Genomic DNA, 6,799 nt, shown 5'->3' with positions numbered 1-6,799 from the left:
CGCTTGATGCCGCTTGATGCCACTCGGGTCATAAACCATTTTATAACAAGTGACCAGTCAACCTGTTGACCTTTGCTATTTTGAAAGCCGTCAGTCACCCGGATGGCACTTGTAACCGTTACCGTACAGAGAAGGGGTCAACAGAGGTGCTTTCTAAAACTAGGTCACATCTGTCAAGTTGCCGAGGCTCCCAAAACCCTGTTACCCCAATCGGTGACCCAGTATGCAGGGAATTGYCCAACTGTCGCTGACTGAAAAAAAAACATGTTTTGTGGGCAAATTCTCTCAAAAGACATCAAACACYGATGTCACGAATGTATAACCAATAAGTGGACACTTCCAGCCTCTGAACACTAGGGGCCGGTTTCCCGGACAGATGAACCTTAATCCTGGACTAAAAAGAATGGTCAATGGAGGATTCCCGTTGAAAGTGCTTAGTCCAGAACTAGGCATAATCTGTGTCTAGAAAARATTCTCAATGGATCCTCCTGGATATAGTCATATTGACATCAATACTAATCTCCATGTCCACGGTTGCCMTGTTACCCCAACATATAAGTTTGTGATTTTCTCTCAATAAGTAGCCCATTTTAAGAGGTGTTATCGGGGTAAAAGCGCCCCTCCAGCTGGTTACAGTACTCCCCCAGTCGAGAGATTCCGGGGGGGCGAGGTGACGTGCGAGTCACACACGTCAGCTCTTGTTCAGAGTGGACAGTTGGAAGCTTGTCCCAATCTSAGGGGGTCATCCTCAAAACCAGATCCAGCGAGCACAAAAGCAATAGGGGTTGTAAATGTGTAATTGCACAGGACAGTACCCTTCTCCACAGGAGTCCAACCTAAGACCAGTGTCTGGAGATGAGTACTCTTATTCCCTGTAATGAGACTGATATCAAAAGTGAAAGRTAGTAATGGTAAAGAAAGGCTGCTCCCTTACTGTAACGTATTTGCTATGTAAATAAAACTGGCAAATGATTTGTTGCAGCCCATGCTCTAGTGAAAGCAAATGGCTGTCAATTCCAGGGTTGCAGAGAAGACCATGTGTCCACTTGAGTCACTGCGGTCCCAAACTGCCTTCCAACAACATTTTACCACAGAAGCACTTTCTACCACAAAACAAAATACACAAGATTCCCCCTCATTACCCTCATACCCCTTGCTTCATTCGATTGCATTTAAAAGTCAGCACTCGGATATACAGTGCATTCTGAAAGTATTCAGACCCCTTTACTTTTTCTAAATTTSGTTACATTACAGCCCTACTTTAAAGCAACAATGACATTGTAGACGGTTCTGTGCTTCCAACTTTGTGGCAAAAMAAATGGTTTGTTGAGATCGGTGTGGAAGAATTTGACTGGCCTGCACAGAGCCCTGACCTCTACCCCATCGAACACCTTTAGGATGAATTGGAACGCAGACTGCGAGCCAGGCCTAATCGCCCAACATCAGTGCCCGACCTCACTAATGCGATTGTGGCTGAATGGAAACAAGTCCCCGCAGCAATAGTTGTAAGTCTTAGCTCTAACTCAGTGTCACGCTCMTCATAATAAGTGGACCAAAGCGCAGCGTAATCTGGGTTCCACATCTTTTTATTACTAAGTGAAGCTCACAACAAAACAAAACAATAACATCTCAAACGAAACGTGAAGCTAAACAATAGTGCTAACAGGCAACTATCCATAGTCAAGATCCCACCAAGCACAATGGGGAAATGGCTGCCTAAATATGATCCCCAATTAGAGACAACGATAAACAGCTGCCTCTGATTGGGAATCATACCAGGCCAACATAAATCATGAATCACCTAGATAACCCACCCTAGTCACTGTCACGCCCCAACCAACATAGAGAATAAACAGCTCTCTATGGTCAGGGCATGACATGTGGGCTCGTAATGATCTGTGYTGTGTTTAGTCATCTAAAGACCTACCATAGGTCAGTTAGACTACCTGCAGAACTGTTGGGAACTTGCTACCTGGATGTGGCTTGTGCCATTATTCGCAGGAGAGCACTTGAATGTTTTGCTGGGGAACTCATCTGTCAAGCATCCTGTTGACTTGCTCTCTTTATTTTCTCCCTTACGTTCTTCCTCCCAGAGACAGATTGTGGGGGTCTCAGTCATTTATTAGCAGCTGTAATTACATCTACCAGCCACATGAATTTGAGCTTCATTTGATTCCTCGACATATTACTCTCAGTGCAACAGACACACACAACTGGTCTCTAAGACCTATCCTGATGACCTTTGTTTTTCCCTGGGAGTGGCTGGAATGGCTTGGGGTCTGATATCAGAGTGGGCAGGCCGTAGGCACGTGTCTTGGACGGACCATTGAGCCCCAGAGCACAGAGCCTTTATAGTGGGCATGGAGCCCAGTCAGCGTCCCTGGTGTGGGTGCTGACATGTCTATTCTGGGCAGAGTGGGTTGTCTGACACATCTAAGCAGACTTACCAGGAACAGGATCTGGCTGGAGTGGACTCTCCTACGATCTCGCCTCTCTCTCTCTCTCTCTCTCGTTTCTGATGATCTCGTTCTTCATCTCTCTCTATCTATTATCAATGTTGACTTCCACTCCCTGACCCGACGTTGTCCCATTGCCAACTTCAGCAGTCCAGAGATAATGAACAGCTTATTCAGTACAGTGGAAACTCTTCCCTCTCTCTTCGACTTCTATTTCTGACCATTCATTTGGCTGATAATGCAAACATACAGTATCAGCAATCATAAAGCAGTTGGAACCATTACGACCTGTTGAAAGACTGAATCGATGGTCAGCTGTGTTATAGAGTTTTGTGGTTTATAGGAAGGGGTTATAAGTGGGTCTGGGCATTTAACCAGTTCATAGGTCATTGTGAGACAGTGGGTTGTTCAGTTAGCACTTTGTGCACAAACAGTGCATGAAATCKCACTGATGGGCAGTTCTAAGAGGAGGGCACAGGGCATGTGGATGCAAATGATCCCTAATGAGGAGTGCTGGCATGGGCAGAGGGGCACAACTAGGGTACATGGCATGGCACAGTGAAATTGGGGGATGGTATTAAGGTGCCTATTGCCAGTTTATAGTTTTTAACCAGGAGCACATTTTCTTAAGAAGTAACAGGGTCATCTCTGTTCATTATAACCTGATAGATCATGATCCTTTTGAAATGGATGATTCATTGGATACGTTTCCTTTTAAAGCATAAAATGAAATGGTGATTGATAGTGAGTTATAGAGGCGTCACTGTCATTGAAAGCAAGTCTAAGCAGCGGGAGATCCGTTCTATGTGAGCTATTTCTATGCTTCCCTTGCTTAAGTTTCGTTTTCTTCTTTTACTTTCGGTTTTGTACACCAGCTGAGAATCCAATCTTTTTGGTTATTGAAAATATATTTCACAGCGGTTTAGATGGTACAATGATTCTCTACAGTTGTTTTGTCACAAACTGAAATTAGGTGAACTATTCGCATTTCAGCAACCAGGAAATGGCGATTTCTGCGTTTTGCAACTTAATACGAGTCATGTAGGAGTACAAACGCACACCTGCACAACCTTCCTTTCTCTGATTAGGCAGTCTGTAGCATGCTAATGATAATCCATTTCTTTCGTAGTTGCGAGGAATGTGTGTGCAGTACATTACCTTCAGCATTCCTTGTGCTTCTACGCTATTAAATGTGGCCACTGACCCTTCTTGTGAAAGAGTCGCTAGTCTTGAGTTATGGTGTTTTATCGTTTAGCTATCATGTTGGCAATAGAATAAAGCTTTCAAATGTTACCCGCCTGACCCAGATTGTGATTTATAATGGAACGTTTTTTMGGATTATGTAAACAACGACAGTAATTGTGTGATGGTGGGGGCACAGGTCTGTGTTCCAAACAAAACAGCAAGGGTGCTTGCTTCAGTTCCTCAGTGGCAAAGCTAGGAGAGCTAAACATTTTTTTTAAAACAAAGCACCGTGCTGTTGAGAGCTCTTTTCGTGAGTCATAAAAGTGCATTGAAGCTACTTTCAAGTTTGGACAGGTGTGTGGCCACGTGGAGACACCAGTTAGTCCTCTCACTCAAACCCGTAATTGTTTTTTTTCTCATCTTGCCCCTACTCCAAAATTACAGTGATTATTCGTATTATGTTGAATGTATCCAGAGTGTTTTCAGATGTTGTTGTTGACAAATGCTGTGAAAAGTACGGTCAAAGTCAAATGCACATAAAATCAACGGTGTAGCGTTTGGATTCAGTCTTGTGTGTCAGGTGAACAGTTGTGTCCTCACCTTTTGGTCTGACAATTTCCCCATCATTTCCAAAGTCTTTTCTTTCAATTGCTACCCTGCTCATACATATGCTTTTTATAACTCCTCTGTTAGAAATATTTACATTTGTCGCTATATAATGCATAAAAACAAGCAGTGTTCATGAACTAGGRCATTATTGTGGCAGTATGCACTTTTTAAAATGAACGCCTTAGATCTAATTGCATGCAGTTAGCTGTCTGTATTCMAAAATATAGACCTAAAGAGCGCAATTACATCAGGTGATTATTTAGGATGACTTGATCGGTGATGGAACGCTGACTCYCGCCTATTGTATAGTTTGGCTGAGAGCGCAATGCTAACTGTTGCAGACAGCTGTCTGTGAAGTGACAGTGGAGTCAAGCTGCCCTGAATAACACATGTATGGCCCACTGCAGCCCTGAAAGAGGATATAGAGAGATAGTAATGGTATCTTTTTGTAGGCACTAACTCCGCCATGGTTCCTTGGGCAAAGCCTATGGGGAAATTAATGGTGTTTTTCTTTTTTGGGGGGGGATAAACGCCGAAAATAAGGCTTGTGGTGAACAGAGGCTTAGGAGACCTTATACGTTTTYTTCGATGAGATAATCTTCAACAGCTAATGTCACTTTTTGTGAATTTTGAAGCATTTATGTAATCCTAAAATGCACAAAGGTCAGGTCAACTGACTGATATTATCTCATAGYACAACAATTATTTCKGAAGATTTCCTAAGCCTGTGTTAACCTCAGYCCTTATTTTTGCCGTTCATCCCAAAACCCTATTTTTCCCCCATAGGAATGGCTGAACGAACCAGAGGTAACTCATTTCCGGGTTTTAGGATTACAAGCTGGTGAGCTGTATTTGACTTGCTCTGAACTGGAACACTGTCTTGTATGACTGTCGCCATGGCGATGAAAAAGAAAACCCATTTTTTGTGGTTGGAAATAGTAGCCTATGCGTTTCCTCGTGGCATTTTTTGCGTTGCGTTACTCACGTACTATCTATCCGTGAGTTTCAGACCCACGTGTTTGTTGTACCCGATAAGTGTGTGAACGGAATATCATTTACACTAATGAAATGTTCTTCCTCGATCGCTCTTCCCCTAAGGCCACTTTCTAGTTTTCCTCTCTTACACACATGAATGCACTGGAGACGCTCTCTGACCATCGATATGAGGAGGGAGAGAGAGAGAGGAAGAGAGACGAGGGATGAGAGAGAACGAGCGAGAAGAGAGAGAGAGAGAGAAGAAGAGAGAGGAGAGAGAGAGAGAGAGAGAGAGGAGAAGAGAGAGAGAGAGAGAGGAGAGAGAGAGAGAGAGAGAGAGAGAGAGAGAGAGAGAGAGAGAAGAGAAGAGAGAGAGAGAAGAGAGAGAGAGAGAGAGAGAGAAGAGAGAGAAGAGAGAGAGAGATGAGAGGAGAGAGAGAGAGGAGAGAGAGAGAGAGAGAGAGAGAGAGAGAGAGAAAGAGAGAGAAGAGAGAGAAGAGAGAGAGAGAGAGAGAGAGAGAGAGAGAGAGAGAGAGAGTTAGATCTCGGGAGGTAATCTGATCTCACGTTTCTAGGGTGCTGTGAAAGGTTAGCTATAATGTACAGGCTCTTTATATAGTCGAGTCAGGCAGTACATGTTCACTGGCTATATCAGGGCAWGAAGCCTCCATGTGAGCCGTTTGGACAGTGGGAATAGTGGTTCTTACAGCCTGTTGCATCACTTTAATGGGTTACATTGGGAGAAGTTGGTGAGATTCTTTTATTTCCTGTTCGCCTGGTGCACTAACAAAACACTGACATGAATAGAGTTGAKTTAAATCAATTGTTTGATTAGTTGTATGCGTGCGATCTGGRTATAGCTCTTTGGCTTGTAAACACGATGGATTAGTGACATAAATTCAGTCCATAGGGCTATTTGTGCTTTACGCACTGACTTGTCGAACTATCAAGTTACAGTATTCTAATTTTAGTCGGTCACATCAAAGCCTCTGTCCATGTTACCGTAGCTGTGGCTATAGCCTATCTCTCTTTTTTTATCTCTCACGTTATCTATATGTGTCATACTATATACAAGAAGAAAGTGTGTTTACTCTCTTAGGCATGGGGTCTGGAGACATGCCGTTTTCAGGCAGATCCTGAACTGCATCTACTGGATCTGAAATGTGTAAACCAGGGTGGTCGAGGGTAACAAGCCTCCCGTAAGTAAATGTCTCGTGTGTCTCTGCAGTGTAGGATGGCATGCCTAAAGGTTGTCTCCCTGTACTGTCGCTAGCTAGTCTCTCCTGGTCCAACCCACAGTGTGTGACTGTGAGCACACGTATGTGGGTGGGCGTCTTCTTTTAGCAACAGCCCTGCATGTGCTCAAGTACTACAGCGGTCTGTTAGTAGCTTCCATTCATTTAACTTTTCTTTCTTTCACTCGCATATCCTAATCGGATCTCGATRGCGCACATTTATTCACCCCCTCGTCAGTCATTTTCGGCCTTCTGCCGTTGTTTAAGTATGTTTACTCTGAAGGTTTTTTTTTCCCCCGATGCCAACTTTTCCTCAACTGTAGAGAGAAGGTAGGAGGA

Source organism: Salvelinus sp. IW2-2015, linkage group LG35 (assembly GCF_002910315.2).
Source record: "Salvelinus sp. IW2-2015 linkage group LG35, ASM291031v2, whole genome shotgun sequence".
Taxonomy (NCBI): Eukaryota; Metazoa; Chordata; class Actinopteri; order Salmoniformes; family Salmonidae; genus Salvelinus; species Salvelinus sp. IW2-2015.
The sequence above is the reverse complement of the archived record's forward strand: the minus strand, read 5'-3'. Positions refer to the sequence as shown.